The 22,859-nt window shown below is 47.3% G+C and overlaps 1 long non-coding RNA gene across 2 annotated transcripts; it reads right to left on the bottom strand.

Annotated features, from left to right (window-relative positions):
* Window positions 1-1,766: 1,766 nt before the first annotated feature.
* Window positions 1,767-21,446, bottom strand: LOC114226918 (uncharacterized). Of its 2 annotated transcripts, none has more exons than XR_003613029.2 (3): window positions 20,939-21,446; window positions 11,445-11,552; window positions 1,767-2,006 (listed from the first exon to the last, which is right to left on the bottom strand). It is a non-coding gene; the product is annotated as an uncharacterized LOC114226918 (long non-coding RNA). The 2 variants fall into 2 exon arrangements; XR_008555091.1 differs by lacking the exon at window positions 1,767-2,006 and adding an exon at window positions 11,132-11,313.
* Between the last annotated feature and the right edge of the window lie 1,413 nt (window positions 21,447-22,859).

Raw genomic sequence — 22,859 nt, 5'->3', positions numbered from 1 at the left:
CACCCACATAGGAGTCGGATTCTCAGGACACACTCCGAATTGCCATGTTTATGCCCACTTAGCCCCACCCAAGCATCCCCCTACTCATCCTACGTGTGTTTGTGGGACCTGCTTGGTACCATCACCTGGAGACGCAAAGATGAGGGAGACCCCGCCCCTGGCCTGAGGGAGCTCAGAGACCAGTGGGCAGACGGGCATGGAAAGGCAGAATGACATGGAGGAGGCAGCATTTACACGTGTTCCTTTGGGAGCCCGAGAGAGGCCAGCTAACAGGCCGATGGTGGAGAGGCGGCTGGAAAGGGTGCGTAGAGGACACGACCCTTCAGCTGAGTGGAAAAGCCGGGTTCTCTACAAGCTCAGTGGTTGGACAGAACACACAGCAAATACTCTACGCTCGGCAGAGGAATTAGGAAGTGGTTTTTCTCATTAAAAGTATTTTTGCTATTTCAAAGCATATTGTGTGGGGCCCTTTGATTAGCAGAGGCTGCCACAACCACAGGAGGGTTATCACCTACCCCAGAACCCTAGAAATACAGCTCAGCGGTGGCCTGCTCACACAGGAGCGCCACAAGCAGACGGTTGACAAGCCTCAGAGGAAGCGAGGCGGGGGTGTGAACTGTCTGAGCTGCGGCACTGAGCCCTCGCATTCTATACTGAGCCCTTGTTCTCGGGCCAGGCCCTGTGCCAAGCATCTCAGAAGCTCCATCTCAGTTAGTCCTCCCGAACCTTGAAGAGGCGGATCCCGTTGGCACAGCCGATCCGTCTATGGAGAGTAGTAGCACTCGCCTTTTTTAAAAAGGGAAATTGAGGTTTGGAGGGTTGAATGCCTTGCTCGAGATGACAGCTGATAAATGGAAAAGATAGGATTCAAGTTCAGTGGAAACAACACTACACTAAAATCTGGACTTTATCGTTACTCATTAGAAAGTGCTTACTGAAAAGTGCTCCTGACACCCTTCTCTCTGCTCATTAAAGATGAATCAAGAGTTAAACAAAATCAAGCTACATCTCACATCGATGTCAGGGCTCAGATGGGACGTCTCATCTATTCTGTTACTGAGCAGATTAAGCAGAGGAATTGCAGGGGTTAAAGCATTCTATACTGCCTCCCAACATAGACACACACTCACACACACACACACATGCTGCACATACACTCACACACACACACACTGCACGCACACACATGCTGCACATACACTCACACAAACACACTGCACACACACTCACACTCACACACACTACACACATACACTCACACACTGCACACATACACACACTGCACATATACTCACACACACACTGCACATACACTATTTTTTTAAGAGAGTAATATTTTTAATTACAGTGAATTTCTTTTGGATCAGGAGAATATAAAATGTTTCCCTTTTTTTAAAAAAAAAAAAATCTTGCCCCTATGATGGGTTCCTAAATTCAGACTCAGAAATGTCTGACCTCCTTGTATTGGCAGGAGAGGTCTGAACCAGGGCCGGTCGGGCCAGGTGAGGTTGAGGGTTGTGTCCCTGGGAACTGAATGAGGGAGGCCTCAGAGGGGAGAGTCCGAGGGGAAGGTCTGAGAGTCAACACCTTGAGGCCACAGATAGTATCAGAGCCAAAAGGAATCGGAGGAAGGGCTTTGCGCTTGAGGGGGCCCTTCCCCTGGCCTGGGGGCCCCCCCGAGCGAGTCCTGTAAGCAGATAGGTCATTTTAAACTAAGTTTAATAATGGACACATATGCTTAAAAATTGCTTCCTTTTCTTGTAACTATTTTGGTTAGCAAAATGCGTAATTTATTGAAATACATATGAACTCCAGCTGTGACATGAAACAATAGATTGTAATAAAATAAATAATCGGAAAAACAGCAGCGTATAAAATCACTAGGCTGGAAGTAATCAAGTCGAGTCCCATTTTTAAACCTTGAATAGCCCTGTGCTCCTGGCTCTGGATGAAAGTGAAGTTTCTGACCAAGAGGCGCATTCGCCACATGGGAACTACTTTCCTTCCTGCAAGAAGAGACAGGAAAAAGCATTATTTGAGATTTTAATCTGGGTGACTTGTTTGTACTTAAAAACTGTGCTTAATAAGTAAGCTTCTCTTTCTATAGCTGGAGTTATTGCAATAAAATGTAAATTTTATAGCTCATCTGTCAATTTAATTAATAAAAATAAATTTCCATAGGCTGGCGTGGCTCAGTGGTTAATTGTCAACCTATGAACCAGAAGGTTGTGGTTCGATCCCCAGTCAGGCCACAGACCTGGGTTGCAGATTCAATCCCCAGTGTGGGTCATGCTGGAGGCAGTTGATCAATGAGTCTCTCATCATTGATGTTTCTCTCTCTCCCTCTCCCTTCTTCTCTAAAATCAATAAAAATATATTTTTTATTTAATATATTTTTTATTTAAATATATTTTTATTGATTTTAGAGAGGAAGGGAGAGGGATAGAGAGATCGATACATTAATGATGAGAGAGAATCATTGATCGGCTGCCTCCAGCCCACCCCCACTGGGGATCAAGCCCACAACCCAGGCATGTGCCCTTGGCCAGAATCAAACCTGGGACCCTTCAGTCCGCAGGCCGGCGCTCTATCCACTTAGCCAAACCAGCTAGGGCAAAATATATATTTTTTTTTAAAAAAAGAAAGCTTTTTGCTAAAAAGAAAATATGAAAGTAATGTGTTTCCTTATAAAAGATTTATGCCATACTGAAAGGCAAATGGAAGTAAAAATTATCCTATATAATAAAAGGCTAAAATATAAATTGACTGAAAGGTGGAACGACCACCTTTCAGTTGCTATTACATGCACTGACCACCAAGGGGCAGACACTCAACATAGGAAGCCCTGAGCCAGACTTACCGCTGGTGAGTGCAGCGGCAGTGGCGGGAGCCTCTCCCGCCTCCACAGCAGCACTAATGTGTCTGACTGCCACCTTAGGCCCGCTCCCTGCAGAGAGGGGGTCTAAGCCATCAGTTGGACATCCCCCGAGGGCTCCCGGATTGTGAGAGGGTGCAGTCCGGGCTGAGGGACCCCCCTGAGTACACGAATTTTGTGCACCAGGCCTCTAGTTATTTATAATGTACTGAAATAGAATATCAACAAAACATTCATATGTATTCATTTATATTTGCAGATTTCTTGACAACCTTGAACACATAGTACAGCTATCAATGAGGAGAGGTTAGGGAGAGTTTGTGAGAAGTAGAACAGGCCCTGATTGTCACCCACAGGTATTAACTAGGAATAAAACTTAGGGGTGAGGGCAGAGCAACAGGAAGGGGTTAAGAGTACCCGAGAGTTTCAGTGTTGTTCTGTGTGGGGAACCCAGTTCTCCTGGGTTTCTCCTGTCACACTGACACACAGCGCTCCTGACACCAGACCATCCCATGGCACCAGCTGGTGTTCCACCATTTAACTCAGTTCTGACACCATTCACCTGGAGAGAACTCAGGCCCACAGGGTAAGGGCTCAGCCAATAAGTCCACCCCCACTTCAGAGGTCATTCAAGTCCAGGTTGTCACCTGTGATTCTGACCCATCCGCTGTACGTCAGAGGTTCCCATGACCCTCCTCAGGTCCAGCTCATTTGCTAGGGCAGCTCACAAGGTTTAGACAAACCCTACTTACTGTTTACCAGCTCATTGTAAAAGGGTATGATAGCCCTACCCGGTTTGGCTCAGTGGATAGAGCGTTGGCCTGTGGACTCACAGGTCCTGGGTTTCATTCTGGTCAGGGCACATGCCCGGATTGTGGGCTCGATCCCTAGTGTGGAGCATGCAGGAGGCAGTGAATCAATGATTCTCTCTCATCATTGATGTTTCTCCCTCTCCCTTCCTCTCTGAAATCTGTATTTTTAAAAAACAATGTGATAGAGGGTACAGGTGAGTATCCAGGCAGAAGGGGACTGTGGGAAGGGCTTGGGCTTCACTCTCCCCACACCTCCATGTGCTCACCCACCTGGAAGGTCTCGGACTTTTATGGAGCCTTCATCACACAGGCCTAATGGATTATTAACTCCATTTCCAGCTTCCCTCCTCTCTGGAGGATTGTGGTGGGACTGAAAATTCCAAGCTTCTCATCATGGCCTCTCAGGTGACCAGCCCCTTCCAGGAGCCACCAGAGTCGCCTCATTAGAACAAAGACCCTTCTGTCCCTAGGAAATTACAACAGTTTCAGGACCGGGAATCAAACCAGTGACCTCGTGGATCCTGGGCTACTGCTCAGCCACTTGAGCAGGACTCATTTTCTCTCCTGAGCCCAAGTCTCCCCCATGGGAGAGTAGTTTCAGAACTAGCCCCCACACCCTGCACCACCCCTATCTGATTCAGCCACACCCTTCAATTGCTCAGGTATTAGAGTCACGGGTATGGGGCAGATGATGAGCCATGGAATAGCAGAGTCAGCAACAGTCAGGTTTTAGAGGGAGTAGGGGAAGACGCACGAGAGGCTCTAAGAGCCAAGATTGGGGTTTTTCAGCTGAGAATCAGGAAGAAACTTCAGCTTCTTCTTGGTGGAGGATCGCCATGACCTCTGGCCAGAAAGAGGTCATACACAGCCATGTCTCTGTGTGCTTAGGAAAATACCCCACAAGGCATTGCCTAGGAGAAACCCTGGTGAGAAATAGTGCCTGGTAGTGATGCAGAGTGAGTCTCCTGAGCCAGGCCAGGCTGATGGGGGGGGGGGGGGAGGGGCGGGGGGGGACATGTCCCCTGCCCACAGGACCCCCGGCCTCGCTGACCACTGATGTCAAGTGGCATGGGGGAGGGAGAGCTGGCACATCCTCTTCAGTTCCTGGAAGAGACTAGCCCACCCTGAATGTGGCCTCCAGGGGGATGAGGAGAAAGTCCTTGTGTGTGGGCCAGCCTACTTCTCATCTGGCCTCAGCAGTGAACTCCCTGGGGGTGGGGGTGGGGGGCTTAGTGCTGAACCTCCCCGAAAAGTACGGGCCGTTCTGTCACACTGTGGTCTCGCCTTCTGTAGAGAATGTTTGAGGGCTGCCACCTCAGCATGCATCTCTAATCTCCTTTACAGTTTTCAATAACACAAAAGTAATGAACACTAAAAAGTCTAGGTTCCTAAATTCATTTTCTGGTCCTATAAAATCTAACTCCTTATACAGTGAGATCATATGGTATTTGTCTTCCTCTGACTTTTTTTCATTAAGCATAATGCCTTCAAGCTCCATCCATGCTGTCACAATGGCAAGATTTTATTCTTTATGATGGCTGAATGGTATTCCATTGTGTGTGTGTGTGTGTGTGTGTGTGTGTGCGCACACATTTTTGTTATCCATTCATCCATCAATGGACACTTAGGTTGTTTCTATGTCTTGGCTATCCTATATAATAAAACCCTAATATGCAAATCGACCGAACAGCAGAAGGACCGGTTGCTATGATGCACACTGACCACCAGGGGGCAGATGCTCAATGCAGGAGCTGTCCCAGGTGGTCAGTGCGCTCCCACAGGGGGAGCGCCACTCAGCCAGAAGCCAGGCGGTAAGGAGTGAGGGGTTCTGGACTGCGAGAGCCCCAGACTATGAGAGGGATGTCTGACTGCTGGCAGGCAGACATCCCCCGAGGGGTCCCGGACTGCGAGAAGGTACAGGCCAGGCTGAGGGACCGCCTCTCCCCACAGTGCACAAGTGTTGTGCACCAGGCCTCTAGTCCATTATATCACCTCACCCACTGCTAACTTGGTAGGCTTTCAGAATTTAAAAAATATATATACATGTTTATTGATTTTAGAGAGAGGAAGGGAAAAGAGAGAGAGAGAAACATCGATGTGAGAAAGAAACATTGATTGGTTGCCTCCCATATGCACCCGACCAGGGATTGAACCCACAACCTTGATATGTGTCCTGACCTGGAATCGAACCTACAACCTCCAGTGTCGGGACAATGCTCCAAACAACTGAGCCACCTGGTCAGGTTTGTTTTCAGAATTTTTATTCACATATTTATGACCAAATTTTCAACAAAATAGATTCGTTTTATTTTTTTATTTTAGTGTATATAGCATATATTAAGGATATCTTTTTATGTTAATAAATATAGGTCTATGTCAACCTTTACAACGCCTGCATAATTATTCCATTGCATAATGCACCATAGATTATTTAAAATACCCCATATTGATGAAAATCTTGCTATTCACAATTTCTCATTATCGTAAACAACACTGCAAAGCATCCTTGGACATTTAACTTTGCCTGTATTTGTCCTATAGTTTCTCAAGTAAAATGACCAGAAGTGGGTTTACTAGTTCAAAGTGTGTGTGTGTGTGCACTTACAATGTTGACAGATGCTATTTCATTATCCTCCAACTAAAACGATGATTGTGAACTCCCGCCAACAGTGACGAGAGTGCCCATTCCCCCTCTCCTACTCCAACACCGAGCTTTGCCAGTTTTAAGAAACTTGGCCACGCTGGTAGACAGCAACAACAACAATCTCACTTCTCTAATCTTATGGCTTAGGTTGCTGTGGAGCTATGTCCTGAGAAGTGACACAGAAAATGAGCACTTGGCCCGAAGGTGCCTCGGTGTCGCCTCCTGCCACACCGCAGGCTGGGGGACTCTGGTGTGGTCGCTAGCAGGGAGGCACAGGAGGCGGCAGCTCCACGGGGTGGGAAGTCCATGAGAAGGCAGAGGCTCAGGGCACCCGCAGGGCTGCCCTTGGGCTGTCTAGCTGCCTGCCCTGCACGGTCAGTCAGTCGGCTCGTTGTTAGAAACGTGCTTTGCTTGTTTCGTCACTCTCTGTGCTGGAGGCCACATTGCCAGGAAGCTGTTACATGCGAAGAGGGGAATGCAAGTGGAACATAGAAGCTGGAATAATAGAAATTCCGTGCGTACTTTGGAACAACATTTGACATCCAAATATTTTGGTTATCAAAATGGGTCATTAACTAAAATACATTTATACTCCCACTGTGATATCAAACCACAGAGTATGACAGCAAAGCATGGAAAACAGCACTGCACAAAGTCACTTAGCTGTAAGAAATGAAATCAAGTCTCATTTTTTAATCCTCAGACAATTCTGTGGTCCTGGCTCCTGAGAAGAGAGTGCTCTCCTTCGGAGTGTCCTCCCTGCGGATTTACTGAAGAGGCGATGGGGACCTGCATGACCCTGAACGGAGCCTTGGGTCCCAGACAGCAGGGCTGCCAGGCAAGGTGCATTCCAGCTGCCATTACCCAGGGAGCAGAGTGCTTCTCTCTGAATGCAGGGGTCGCTGGTAATATCTAAGCACCTTCTCAGCCGAGTCCACTTCTAGTCTACATCTCTCAGAACTACAAGGTTTCAATAACACGCTTTTTACGAATGCTCAGGCTGTGTGGCCTTGGGCAAGTGACTCAACCTCCCTGAGCTTACTTTTCCCTCTGTGACCTATGTAAACAATGAAGAGGTTGCATAGTGCACTGTGACCCACCTGTCCCAGAATACAAAATACAGTTAACATCAGAAAATTGGTTACATAAATTGTTCCTATTGACAGATTAAAGAAGGGAAACATGTAATCTTCTCAACACACAAAGTATGTTCAATGAAATTCAACCCCCATTAAAAAAAGACTAGGAGGATAGGGAGCTTCCATAATGTGAAGGATGGTATCTATAAAGAAAACCTATATGTTTATATAATAAACTTCATGGCAAAAAACCAGAAACATCCCTTTAAGATCAGGAACAAAACGGAATCCCACTATTTCTACTTCTTGTGTACTAGTTGTCCTAGACAATGTGGTAAGGGATAAAAGAGAAAAATAAGACATAAGAATTGGAGAGTAAAAAATACAATAGTTTTAATTTGCAAATGATATGATTGAGTAGAAACCTCAATCTACAGATAAATTAAATAGAACTAATAAAAAAATTTTAAATATGACTCAATAAATAATATACAAAATTAAGTTGCAATTCTAAGTGTCAACACAAAGAATTAGAAAATGTGATGTTTTTATTTAAAAAACAACAACAACTCAGATACCTAGGGATAAATCTAACAAAAAATGTGCAATGCCTTTATAGCAAAAAAAGTATAAAATTTTATTGAAAACATTACAGGAAACATAAATATAAAGATATATTATGTTTGTGAGTCATTGAAAATACAAATACTCCTAGAATTGGTGGATAGATTTAATGCAATTTTAATAAAAAACCTCAGTAGGTTCTTTTTTCAATTAAAGCGCTTCTTATCAACTTGGTAAATGTTTACTGAGCTCGTGTCAGACACTGCCAATCACGGCGGGATGTAGCAACGAGCCAGACACAAGGTCCCGACCCTTCCGGTCCTGATGTGGGGGAGAAGCTCCCTTCAGATGGGTCATTACCAGTATGACACAGTGATTTCAGGCTGTGTGAGTGACATTTGACAAATTAACGCTTAAACAAGGTGAGCTGTCCTGTGCAGGACTGCAGAGCCAGGGCATGCTAGAGCCACTTCTGAAATCCAAGGCCACAGAGTCTGACTTCAAAGCCCCCCTGCTTTCCATGTCACCATGACCCCATTTGGCCGAAAACAAAAGCTCAGCCACTGTATGTTCCTCTGTGGGCCTCTGGGGAGCCACGGATGTTTCTGAAACACGCACAGAGAACATGTGATCTGGGCACCAGGCTGCGTGAAGCAGTGTTCTTGGTGCCGGCCCCGCTGGGCTCTGTGTTGGGCACAGTCGGCAGCAGTGTGACGAGCTTCTCCTCTAAAGCTCTCCTCCCTGGGCTGGCTCAGTTTCCAAAAAATCCCAGAGTTGGAGAGTCAGGCTGCGGGATTTCTAGAAAGACTGTCGGGTGAGTGAAAAGGTCAGCAACTATCTCACCTCCAGTGCCATCACGTAGTTCATTTTCTCTTCAGTAACCACAGTATCAGTGACACAGAGCTCTCCCCTGCCCTACGACTGAGTAGGACTTGGCCACAGTCTGGCTGTCTCCTCTAAGTTGCCTCACTTCGGAACCCAGAGCCACAGCCATTCTTCAGAAATGGGATCGGACCGGTATTTTGAAGAATGAGAAAAGCTGAGTTTCCCAATGTGACCATGAAACACCTGTCAAGGGAGAGACAGAGGGAAGCCACAGAGTTTGGGCTCCTTCCATCCCAGGCACAGGGCCAACCTCACCGTTGCAGCCACATGATCCCGCCCAAGAACGCTGATGGTGCCAGCAGCTCTACGCGCGTATGGAACTGCACCTTGCCTCCCACTGCCTGCAGGAAATTCATATCTCACGGGTCCCGGGGTCTTCCTAGGTCAGTCAACTTACGTTCCTCTCCTTAGGAGATACTTCATCTCCAAGCATCTCTGACATGAAGGCAGAAGCACACACAAGGGGTCACGTCAGAGTCTAGGCAAATGGCCTTACTCATGCTCTCTCTAAGATCCCAGCTGTGTGGATAAGCGATGGAGAAACCACTGCAACCCACGGAGTGAAATCACTGCTCGGTGGCGTGGACCTGCTGATGGAAAAGAGGGCCACAACCACACGCTCCTTCGTGAGCCATGGGAGAGGCAGACGGTGGTCGGGAGGATGGGGCAACCCCGGAGGCCAGGGTCAACGAGGTCACAATGGGGGCTGGCCCCAGCTTTGGTTCGGGCACCAGGACAGGAGCGGCGAGACAGCAGCGTCTCTTGTCTCTTCCTGTCTTCAAGCACCAAGGGGATCGGACAGGAAGTCGGTCACACCAACTGGCAAATGTGGGAGATAAGCAGTGGATGCCTTTCCCGGGCAGCATTCCTCCTCCCATTGTGGAAAAATCTAAACAAACCAGACTTAACGGGAATCCAACATCTATCTTCCGAGAGTAAAAGTTTCCCTGCAGAACCCTTGGGAAAATCCACTCGAGGGAGTTAGGAAATTGGAAAAAGAAAGCCTTGACATCAGTCCCTGAGTATTTTTAGCTTCCCGTGTCGAAATGAATGCCTGATAAACACGTGTACACTCACAGTAGGTTGCTGTGGAGCAGGGATGGAGACCACCCTCTGTACCACCACATGGGCGAGTCTCAGAGACACCATGCTGGAAGCAACCAGTCCTGAAGGAGGGCACACGGAAAGTTTCTATAGAGAGAGTTCACAACCAGTGGCATCAGCCTGTGCTGTCAGAGATCAGGAGGGGCCGCCCCTGAGCGGAGGGTCGGGCCTTGGCCGGAGAGGGGCTGAGGGAAGCGTCTGGGGCGGCACTGGCGGGTACTCCTCTGGCTGCTGGCTACATGGATGTGTCTAGTTGGTGAAAACGCACCAAGCTCTACATTCTGGACATGGGCCCTTTTTTGTGTGTGTTTCAGGCTTCAGAAAAGCTCGGACAGTGAGTAGCCTTCTGGCTGGATCATGGTTTTGCCTTTCCAGAAAAGAAGTGATCAGTCGTTTTTAAGAATGGGCAAATTGGGGCGGGAGGCGGGGGGAGGGGGGGCAGAATTGGAGTAGAAGGTTCAGAATTGAGGTTTGCTGGGTCACTAGGTTTATTAACGTAATCGGTGTATGACAGCAACATGGGCTGATTCCTTGAGTCCAGCCCAGGGAACCAGAGCATTCCGTATTTTTCTTCTAAGAAGACAACCTCTGCCTCCAGCACCTGATACACACATGTAGCTGCCCCTGGTAAATGGGGAAAGGGGTTCGGCCGGGGAAATGCACCTCTATTTCCTATCAGACACAGTGGAAAGTGCTTAACACTCGCCAGGGGAAAATAGTCTGAAAATAAATATATATGTGCTCTAGGATGGAAGTTCCCGATTTCTCTTTTTTTGTTCTCAAGACTTGTTCCCTCAGTCCCTGGGCTGTCCCATCTGCCACTGCTTCCTCACCCCCATCCCCAGAGCCAGCCCTGAGAAGAGCAGACGAGGGCCAGGAGGGCTCCCCAAAAGAGCACACATGAAGGTCATCTTAATACTTACAAGTCAAGTGCAAATGCAAATCACCTTAATAAGAATGCACTTTTAAAAATCACTTGAAACCTTACTACTCAGAGGTGATAGTGGTTAAGAATTTGATTTTTTTTAAAAGTACATACATACAAACACACATACATACTATGCCTAGACTTCTTTCTCTGTATAAGGGCATACGTAGATCTGAATAAAAACTGAGATACTAATGCCCTTTGAGTATAAATAAGTAAGTGCAATATTATATGCTTTAACATGATGCCTTTACTTTGTGGCGTTGGTCACAGCAGTCGCGAAATAATGGTTGGCGTGATCAGTGTTGGCTTTGCTAGCGGGTAAGTGCTTGACCTCTGGAGCTAGACTCCCTGGGCTGTCCTCCGGCTCCGTCACGGACCAGCCGTGCAGTCCTGAGCCAGTTACTCTTGCTCCTCAGCTTCTGGAGAATAGACACAGGTAGCACCTGCCCCAGCAGCTCGGTGGGAGGATTAAATTACATAAAACACACAGAACAGTGTCTGTCACATATTAAGCCCAAATGGATTCGCTGTTGCCTTATTTGCCACTAACCTTCATCTGTTCAGGGACAATGCTGATCTTCTCCATTGTATCCTCAGCCTGGTTCAGAGTGTGTTCGATGATTGTTGACCGTTATTATCACTGGCATTTAAAAAGTATCTGTTGAATGGGTGAAAAAATACCCATTTACTACAAAGGCATTGGATACTGACAAAATGGTGGGGAAACCCCGAGTTTTAGAATTAGGCAGATTTCAAACCTTCTTTCCTTATCCTCAGTTATTGACTGTTATTTGGAGTGGAGTGGGGGTATTGAATTTTTATGAGCCTCTGATTTTTCATTTATAAAATGGACATAATTCCTTCTTGCAATATTGTTATATGGATTTGAGACAATTGTGTTAGTTTATCAATAAATAGTATGTATGCCTAGCTGGCATGACTCGGTGTTGAGTGTCGATCTATGAACCAGGAGGTCACGGTTCGATTCCAGGTCAGGGCATATGCCTGGGTTGTGGGTTTGACCCCCAGTGTGGGACTTGCAGGAGGCAGCCAATTAATGATTATCTCTCATCATTGATGTTTCTCTCTCCCTCTCCCTTGCCCTCTAAATCAATAAAAATATATTTTAAAAATAAATAGGAGGTATTTTTGTACAAATATCATTTAACTAGAGGCCCAGTGCACAAAATTCGTGCACAAGGGGAGTGTCCCTCAGCCCAGCCTGCACCCTCTCCAATCTGGCACCCCTCGAGGGATGTCCAACGAAGCAGGATTGGGCCTAAACGGGCAGTCGGACATCCCTCTCACAATCCAGGACTGCTGGCTTCCAACTGCTCACCTGCCTGCCTTCCTGATTGCCCCTAACTGCTTCTGCCTACCAGCCTGATCACCCCCTAAACACTCCCCTGACAGCCTGATTGATACCTAACTGCTCCCCTGCCAGCCTGATTGCCCCTAACTGCCCTCCCCTGCAGGCCTGGTCACTCCTAACTGCCCTCCCCTGCAGGCCTGGTCCCCCCCAGCTGCTCTCCCCTGCAGTCCTGGGTCCCCCCAACTGCCCTTCCCTGCAGGCCCGGTTGTCCCCAACTTCTCTCCTCTACCAGCCTGGTCACCCCTAACTGTCCTCCCCTGCAGACTTTATCATCCCCAACTGCCCTCCCTTGCAGGTCTGGTCCCTCCCAACTGCCCTCCCCTGCTAGCCATCTTGTGGTGGCCATCTTGTGTCTACATGGGGGCAGCCATCTTTGACCATATGGGGGCAGCCATCTTGTGTGTTGGGAGTGATGGTCAATTTGCATATTACTCTTTTATTAGATAGGATAGAGGCCTGCTGCACAGGTGGGGGCCAGCTGGTTTGCCCTGAAGGGTGTCCTGGATAAGGGTGGGGGTTCCCTTAGGGCATGAGGTGGCCTGGGCGAGGGGTCTGTGGTGGTTTGCAGGCCGGCCATGCCCCCAGTGACCCAAGCAGAGGTCCTGGTATTTGGGATTTATTTATCTTCTATAATTGAAATTTTGTAGCCTTGAGCGGAGGCTTGGGCCGGCCAGGGTGCGCAGAAAGCTTGGCTTCCTCCATTGCTGGGGAAACCCAAGCCTCCTGTTTGTTCCGTGGCCGCAGCCATCTTGGTTGGGTTAATTTACATACTTGTTCCTGATTGGCTGGTAGGCGTGGCTTGTGGGTGTGTGGAGGTATGGTCAATTTGCATATTACTTTTTTATTAGATAGGATAGCATCCATAGTCACTGCTCTGCAGAATCCAAGGAGCCCCATTCATGTGGACTATAACATAAGTGGTGTCCTTGAAACAGTGCAGCGTGGGAGCCCTGTAGTTCCCACAGTATCCTTCAAAGTTCATAAAAATTACAAAGGAACCCTTTATCAGAGCCTCTCAGGATTGGACTATTTGGGGTCCTTAAGAGCAATTTAAGGTCACTATTAGCTGAGAGACCTTCTGCTGGTGGTATTCTCATTTCAAAACCATGGAAAATGAGACAGAGCTACAAACTCAGGACCTGGATTTAAGCTCAAGCCTTTAAAATTCCAAGTTCATTATTCTTTAAAACCCAGTAAATACAGGGACCAAGTGATAAGGGGAGGGCTAGCTCCCTGAATAAACAAGGCATGTGAGTGTGTATGCTGTGTGCATATTTTTCATTCATTCAGCGTCAGAGACTTGGAGCTAAGGACTATCAAGTCCATCCTGCCCCCATCGCTCCCCCGCGTCCCAGGATGGCTGTTCAGCCAGTATCCACAGTAACCCAATGTGTGGCAGAACACAAACCGGGTCTCCTCTCTTATCAGATGAACAGGATGCTTGGCAATAACAAGCCACTTCTGGGGAAAATTAAGTTTTTTGGCATGCTCCTCGTCAGCATTACAAAGCTGAAAGCTAAATTTATCACCTCTTATGCCAGCACGCCCTGGTGCCTGCGTCTTGTTTGTTTGCATTTGCTGTGGCTACTGGTGGTGCACACATCAGGGCCCCGGCCCACAGGTTTCCCCAGAATTTTCTCAGGAGGCGACCTCAGAAAGGGCTTGTAGGTATTCCCAGGCTGGCACACCAAAGGGCCGACCTACGGGCTGGAGAGGTCGTGGCCAAGGGGGATCGGCAAAGCCTGGGCCTGCACTTCAATAGCAGGAAGGGGAAGTGCTGACCTCTAACCTCGGGGATTTTTCCAGATGCCCACCCCCGATCCCTCTCCTGCTCCGAGGAAGTGGCTCAGCCTAGAGGAGTATGACACACGGGAGAAGCGCAAACCCACCAGGAGCCACAGGCCTCCCCAGGGGACAGTTCAGGACAACCACCAGACACTGTTGCAGGTTTAAAAGCGCTCAAGTGTTGGCCAACCTCGAGGATCTCGGATTAAGCATAATAGGAACGTTGGCTTTCCCTCTGTGAGAGGGTCTGCCAGGCACATCTGTCTGCCCCAGTTCCCCCAAAAAGAGACACTACACTGACGTTGCAGCAAGAGGGAGTCAGACAGATGTGAAGAAGAGTCCTGCATGCCGGCCTAGTCCATGGGGAACCATCTTTTTTCAAATGTTTTTTTATTGATTTCAGAGAGGAAGGGAGAGGGAGAGAGAGAAACATTAGTGATGAGAGAGAATCATGGATTGGCTGCCTCCTGCACGCCCCACAATGGGGATCAAGCCCGCAACCCAAGCAAGTGCCCTGACCAGGAATCGAACCTCCCGGTTCATAAGTCAGTGCTCAACCACTGAGCTGTGCCAGCGGGCCAGGTTTCAATCTTGCTTCCATTCTAAGATTTACTGCCACAAGCAGTTTTCAGGAGTTACCTGGCCAAGGCCACTGTTTCAAGAATGAATCATCTGGTAGAAAATCATGCACATGAATAAGCTATGAGTGATCCATTATGACCAGTGCCTTAGCCCCACGGAGTGCCGCTGACCTTAGTAGAGGGAGAGATTATTCCTTTTGGAAGATTTAGGAGGCGTCCCCTTGTATGAGCTGGCTCTCCTAGGATGGACTAGACTTACATAAATGGAGGCTGGGGAAAGTGGAGGCAGCAGCTCAAGTAGAGACGTGGGAGCAGAAAGGCACAGAGTGAGCCAAGGAAAGTCAGTTACCCTCGTGTACCTAAAACCCTCGTCAGGCCTTGCAGGCTGCACGGGCCAGGCCCCAGACACAGCGCGGCGTGTGCGGGAGCAGTGCTGGTATCAGCTGAGTGTCTCCAAGAAACAGGTGCTTAGATGGGGAGACATTCAAGAGCTGTGTGGGGAGACACACTGTGAAGGATAAAGGAAACAAAACGGAGATAGTTAAGGAGAGCCTTCCGAATAGGGTGTAAGCATGACCCTATTAAAAGAAAAGGGGGAAGGAAGGATGAAAAGAAGAAAGGAAGAGAGGGAAGGAGTGAGGGAGGGAGGGAGGGAGGGAGGGAGGGAGGGAGGGAGGGAGGGAGGGAGGGAGGGAGGGAGGGAGGAGGATTTCAGACTGAGTGCAGCCAGGGGAGTTTTAATTAGGTCAGTGGGGAATCCTTGAGGCCAAGCCGTCCATTAGACTAATCCCACCGGCAAGATGGGCTCACACTGTCACCAACGCTGTCAGCATTGGCTGGCAGCAGCCTGAGGGATGTGCAGCCTCGGACGTGGTGGTGGGTCCGGAGGTGGCAGGTGGGGTTGTCGGTCGGTGCCGCTCCCCGGACAGGAGAAGGGAGTAGTGGTTCATGGTGACCAGGCGCCCGGGTCACAGTGACCTCTGATGGAAGAGGCCCTGCTGCGGACAGTCCACAGCAAGGAGCTCCTTTGCCATGCTCACAGGCTTCCTGCAGCCAAGGAAAGTCCCCTGCTGGCTGCTAAATACTTTCTCTTCTTTTTAAAACTCATGTCGCCTCTTTTTTTGCAATATTGAGATGGTTAGATGGTGTTCTCCTCTAACCTATTAGTATGGTGATTTATAGTTAGAGATCTTCTAATGTAAATTCTACCCTTATATTCCAGAAATAAACCTAAACTGAGCAGGAGTTTATATTTTTTCTTTCTTAAACATTTGGCTTGCTATGTTTAAGATTCTTTTCATATATATTCACTAGAGGCCCGGTGCACAAAATTCATGCACGGGGTGTAGAGGGGGCGTCCCTCAGCACAGCCTGGACCCTCTCCAATCTGGGACCCCTCGATCCTGGTGGGATCGGGCCTAAACTGGCCAAGGCCACTGTTTCAAGGCATGTTGTACATGCCTCTCACAGTCCAGGACTGCTGGCTCCCAACTGCTCGCCTGCCTGCCTGCCTGATTGTCCCCTAACTGCTTCTGCCTGCCAGCCTGATCACCCCCTAACCACTCCCCTGCCAGCCTGATCAATGCCTAACTGCTCACCTGCTGTCCCGATTGCCCCTAACTGCTCTCCCCTGCTGGCCTGGTCACCCTTAACTGCCCTCCCCTGATGAAGTGGTCACCTCTAACTGTCCTCCCCTGCAGGCCTGGTTGCCCCCAACTGCCCTCCCCTGCTGGCCCGGTCACCCCTAACTTCCCTCTCGTGCCAGCCTGGTCACACTAACTGCCCTTCCCTGCTGGCCTAATTGGCCCTAACTCCCCCACCACCACCACCAGCCTGGTTGCCCCTAACTGCCCTCCCCTACTGGCTTGGTTGCTTCTAACTGTCCTCCCCTGAAGACCTGGTCACCCCCAACTGCCCTCACCTGCTGGCCTGGTCACCTCTTACTGCCTTCCCTTGCCAGCCTGGTTGCCCCTAACTGCCATCCCCTGCTGGCTTGGTCATCACCAACTGCGCTCCCCTGCAGGCCTGGTCCCTCCCAACTGTCATCCCCTGCTGGCCATCTTGTGTCCACATGGGGGCAGGATCTTTGACCACATAGGGGCAGCCATCTTATGTGTTGAAGTGATGGTCAATTGCATATTACTTTTATTACATAGGATAAGTGAGATTGCAGTATAATTTTTCTTTTGTGCAAAGTCTCTGGTTTTGGATCAAGGATATTTTGGCCTTGGAGTATAATTGGGGAATCAGGATTCATTTTATAGCTCTATAAACTGTTGAATATATTCAGAAAAATCTGAGCTTACTTTTTTTAATTGGTAGAATTTAACTCCAGATTCAAATTCTTTAATGACTCTAGGAGACCATTCAGACTTTCTCTTTCTTCAAGGGTAAATTGGGCAAGTAAATTTTTTTCAGCAAATTTGTTTATTTTTATTATTACCAAATATATTTTTATTAAATTGTTCTTAATATGATTTTAATTTTTAAAAATCATCTGTGATATTTTTAGATATAGCTTTTTCTGCTCCTAATTTTATATTTTTAACCATGTTTCTTTTTCCTTAATCAGTTTGTCTATTCTCAATCCTTTATTATTCTATGTTTATATATATTAATTTCTGCTCTTAAATTTATTATTTTCCTCTTTTTTTTCTATTGTGATTTATTTTATCATTTCTTTCTCTAACTTCTGAAGTTGAGTGTTTAATTTTTAGCCTTCTTTGCTTTCCTAATATGAGCATTAAAATGATGTCTCCCTAGACATTTCCTTTTTCTGTGCTTCAATTGCTGATACATAGTATTTTAAATATCATTTAATTACAATAATTCAAATTTTGTGTTTATTTGAATTATAAATTATTTAAATGTTTAAAAAATATTAAGCATACAGGGAGTTTTAAAGTTAATTTTTTATCATTAACTTATATAGGAGAGAATTTGATCTGTGTCCTTCTAGTTCTTTGAAATTTATCAATTTGCTTTATAGCCTATTCTATGATCTTTTTTGTACATGTCCCACATGTAGTAGAATTGTTCGTTGTTAAGTGAAGTGTTATATGTACGTACGTCCATGACATCAGGCACAGGTGTTTTTTCCTGGAATTAGTGGTGAATATACAATCTGATTAAGATGAAAGTCATCTGTAAAGCTGGGCTCTTTAAAGATATTGCAGTGTTAGAAAAGCAGTGATTTCCAACCTCTGAGTCTTAACTTCCATCCAGGCAAGGAGTACTTTTTCCTTAATTAACCACATACATACATCTGTGTTTTCTCAATCAGTGGGTAGCAAAAGTAACTACTATCCTACAATTTTTTAACTTTAATGTGTGTTCCTCATTATAGAAAAGTTTGGGAAAGACTCCTGTGGGTATATGCTTTCTAAAGAGACACAGATTTCCCCAGCACATTCATACGATGCTCAAGAAGTTACTAGCACAATTGTGCAAGTCACGCGCAACATCAGACACGCCATCTGCATGTTAATTCTAAATCCACGTGACACTGTCAGTGGTGCCCACTGGACAGGCATTCTCAGAGGCCCCCAGCACATGGAGACGGGTCGCCAGTCTGCAGTGGGTCCCTGTCAGAGCTGCATTTCTAAAACTGAACTCAGATTGCTTCAGTGCAGGGTCCGAGCTGATTTAACCCGTATCTCTAGGAGCCCTTAGCTTGGGGACTTTTCCATCACCGTCTCCGCCACTTGCCTGGGAGAATCCAAAGCCATTTTGACCATATCCTTAACTCAATCCTATATTGAGAATCAAAGGATAGGTTCATGCAGAGGAAATGTAACAAAGGAGGGACTTTCCTACAAGGTCTTTTTTAAAAAGAGCATTTGCATAAACCATATTTAACCAGAGTCTTTGTTTTGTTTTTCCTTTCTGAGTGCTTTGTTACACTCCCTTGCAGTCCCCTCCCTGACCCCTGACCCCAGCTAGTCCAGACCAAAGCGTGAACAGTGTTTCCCAGTGGAATCTTCCCGGCCCCACCCTCATCATCAGGCCTGACTAATTACATTTGCTGACTAGTCCCACTTCCGGTTCCCTCAGCTCCTGACCCCTCAGACCAGTTAACCTTCCCAGAATATCACTGTCACCTTGCCCCTCTTGCTCAGGTCTTCCCAGAAACTACAGAACAAACTTCGCAAGCTGGGTCTGGGGTGTGAAGCGATTGTATGCCTTTTTTGCTGCTGGTGCTCTGCCAGGCCAATCTGTCTGCCATCTCTGATTTCAATACCTTTGTCTCAGACACTCAATTCACCTTCTGGTTGCTAATTGGACCTCACTCTATTTTATCTCTAAATCCCGCTGCCCTTCGCCAAGGGGCCCTCCCTCCTCCGAGCCCGGCTCTCTGGGCTCACACACCCAGCAGGCCATCCTGTGCACTGTTCCCTTCTTCCCTGCATCGCTGGCTCCTTCAGGGCAGGCCTCTGCCCCTATGTGTCCGCAGCCTCTGCTCACCCTAACCCTCACCCTAACCCTAACCCTAACCCTAACCCTAACCCTCACCCTCACCCTAACCCTCACCCTAACCCTAACCCTCTGCTCACATTTCTTGCAATAGCAGATTTTTCTAGACATTTAATTGGTTCATTGAAAACTACCATCTCACACCTTGTGCCTCTCTTCACATTAAACACTTTACCAGGCGATAACCCCCACGAGCATCTATTATCCCCAGATACAGGGTGAGTTCTAAGGACGCTGAGAGCGAGAGACAATCTGTTCTCTCAGGGCCCCTTCCAAGGGCGGTTTTCGGGTGACTTGGGAAATGGCCACATACCTTTGGCCTGCCCAAGCAGGCCAACAGTAGTTTCAGAAATCAAATCTATTTTAATAAATTTGTATTCCCTGAATGCACGGGTGCAGCCACTGTGGAGAACAGTATGGTGTTTCCTCAAAAAATTAAAAATGGAACTTCCATTTGACCCAGTGATCCCACTTCTAGGACTATATCCCAAGAAACCAGAAACACCAATCAGAAAGGACATATGCACCCCTATGTTCATAGCAGCACAATTTACAATAGCTAAGATTTGGAAACAGCCTAAGTGCCCACCAGCAAATGAGTGGATTAGAAAACTGTGGTACATCTACACAATGGAATACTACGCTGCTGTAAAAAGGAAGGAATTCTTACCATTTGCAACAGCATGGGTAGAACTGGAGAGCATTATGCTAAGCGAAATAGGCCAGTCAGAGAAAGATAAGTATCACATGATCTCACTCATTTGTGGAATATAATGAACAACATAAACTGATGAACAAAAATAGAACCAGAGTCATAGAAGCATCAAACAGACTGTCCAACCTATGAGGGAAGGTGGGGAGTGAGGGAGTAAAAAATCAACCACAGGACTTGTATGCATGCATATGAGCATAACCAATGGACACAGATGGGGGGGACACAAGGGCATGTGCCAGGAGGTGAGGGCAGCCAGGGAGAGGTCAATGGGGGAAAAGGAGACATATGTAATACTTTAAGCAATAAAGAATTTAAATTAAAACAAATTGTATTCCCTGTTCTCTTCAGCATAAAACACATAGCTCATTTTATTTACTTACTAGAGGCCCAGTGCACAAATTCATGCAGGGGTAGGGTCTGGCCAGCCCGCCCTGATTGAGGCTGATTGGGCCTGATTGGCTGGAGAGGGAGGGAACGCAGGAGGTTGGCTGGCCAGCCCCACCCCCTGATCAAACTCCCTGTGTAACTCCCAGTCAAGGGGACAATTTGCATAGTAGCCTTTTTATTATATAAGATTATTTTTTAATCTTCACTGAAGAATATTTTTCCATTGATTTTTAGAGAGTGGAAGAGAGAGGGAAAGACAGAGAGAAATATCAATGTGAAAGAAACACATCCATTGGTTGCCTCCTGCACGAGCCCTGGCCAGGGCTTGGGCTGGGAGGAGCCTGTAACCAAGGTACGTGCCCTTGACCAGAATCGAACCCGGGATCCTTTGGTCTGCAGGCCGATGCTCTATCCACCGAGCCAAACCTGCTAGGGCCACAGAGCTCTTTTTAAATATCACTTTCCTTACCTATGAAACAGACACTTGCTGGCCAGGTGGATTTAAACAAGGCATTTAATATCTCTGAGCCTCAGTTTCCCAAAATTTGACATGGGGATAATAAGACCTGTGGCCAAGAATTAAATGCTATAAGGAATGTGAGCCAGATTCAGCTGGGGTCTCTGCCCCTTAAAATCAGATACAGTGGATTAGAAATGCTGATAATAGTGGAGGCCCAAACCCCTCTCTAATTGTTCGCAAAATTCCCCGAGAGCTTGATGTTCATGCTTACCTTGGTATTGATTTCTTTCCAAACCTTTTGTTCTAACTTTGCTTCTTGTGGCTATCCCTTCATATCTGCTGTTTTTCCCAAACTAAGAAAGCAGCCCTTTCCACTCTCAACTCCTCCTTCAAAGTTCAAAGCCACCTGGACACAGAACAGTGTCTGTGGCAGATCTTTCCAGAAGGTACCGAGGTGCTCACAGCACTTAATGTTCCTGTTTGTCCTCAGGGGCCAGCTGCCCACGGAGTTCTTGCTCCCACGTGTTTCCAGCTCCTCTCTCTCTCTATTTCCGTCCCTCATTTTTTTTCTCATGTCCTCGCGGGAGCAAAGAAAACTAAGTCTGCTGCATGTTCCTCCACAGAGCACCCTGCTGACATGCTACTGCAGCTTACGTTTCGGCGACCCTGGTCCGTAGGGTCTCACCTTCTGCCTTAGAGGCTGGTCAAGAAAAGACAGTGTCCTCCCAGTGTCCGATTTGGATTTGGATGTCCAGTAAGACCATTGGATGTCAACAAAAGATCAGTGTAAGATAATAAACTTAAAAATAAAACTGTCACCCCTGTACTGTGGTCATGATGGCTGCTATGGCGATTAGAACTTGGAGAGTCGGAAACACTGACACTAGATCTGTTCCCTGGACCGAGCCTCCTGCCAAGGTGCCGGGGAAAAGCCTGGTTCCAATGGGGCCGTCCAGCGACGCAGGGGAGGAAGGCTGTAGCCACCTAATGCGACAGGACTGCCAAGGCCGACGGGAAGCGAGCTCTCATTATTTCTCCTGATGATTTCCTCGTCCTTTGTCACGGTTGTGTGCTGTTTGGGTGGTGGCAGCTTTTCTTTTCTGAGCGGGACACATGGAAGAACCAAATCGTGGCAGTCGAGAGAGGGACATTTTAGGGAAAATAAAGAGACGGCTCGGTGGGCAGAGAATGGGGACTGTGATGGGGGGACATCGCTGTCTAAAGGGTAAGTGTATTCATTGCCCACAGTAGGATTTGGACAGGAAGTCACTTTCCTGCCTCATCTGTTTCTCGTTAAGTCATTATGGAGCTGGGCCTGTCTCAGGCACGTGTCAAAAAACAGCACAGTCCCAGGAGGCCGAGGGGTGAACGCTGGGTCACTCGTGGGAAGTGTGGCACTCACGTGACAGATTTCCCTTATCAGAGCCAAGGTCATAAAATCAAATCTTAATTTAATAAGATCGTATTCAGAAAACGAAAATAATGTAGCCACACCAGCAAACAAGTTCGGTGAACAAATCCAGAGAAATCGACACTTCTGTGTCCCTTAGACCTTTGTTGTGGGATTGAACCCTGGAGTCAAAAATAAGACCACCGGAGGCTGCTGATTGATTTAAAAAGCAGGCAAGGATTTATTGAGCTGGCCAGGACGCCCACGAGAGCACCACACGCAGGTGGAGTCCACACTCACGACCGCGCCGTTTCAGGTGTAAGCAGTCTTTTTAAAGGTCCAAACCACAAACATTTTCCTTTGTTCTAAATTCTAAATTCTAAATGCTAGGAACAGCCCGCAGGGCCATTCCCAGCCACATCCTGCTGGACATTGGAATGTGGCCCTATCTTGCGAAAGCAATTTTTTACAGAAGCAGAATCAAGCAGTTAGTAGTCTCTAAAGGTTATCTACAGTTTCTACTCCTGGAGCTACTGAGTCAGTGGGAATCCATCTCCTGTGGTTCTGGTCCACAGGCACAGGAAAATTGCCTTTGTGATGTGGGATAGATTTATGAGTTTCCAGGTCTCAATCTGGAAGCTGAGGTAACTACCCCATTGTTTAAGCAAGTACGTGAGTGCAGAAGGCAGAATAGCAGGGTTAAAATTCAAACAGCAGTTTTTACCTAAGTATGGTTACTACCATACTTCATTCCCCACTGGTTTTATGTGCATGAGTCAAATCATGGACTCATCCTTATTAG

The sequence above is a fragment of the Eptesicus fuscus genome, chromosome 22 (assembly GCF_027574615.1).
Source record: "Eptesicus fuscus isolate TK198812 chromosome 22, DD_ASM_mEF_20220401, whole genome shotgun sequence".
Classification (NCBI taxonomy): domain Eukaryota; kingdom Metazoa; phylum Chordata; class Mammalia; order Chiroptera; family Vespertilionidae; genus Eptesicus; species Eptesicus fuscus.
This window is presented reverse-complemented; position numbering and strand designations above follow the sequence as displayed.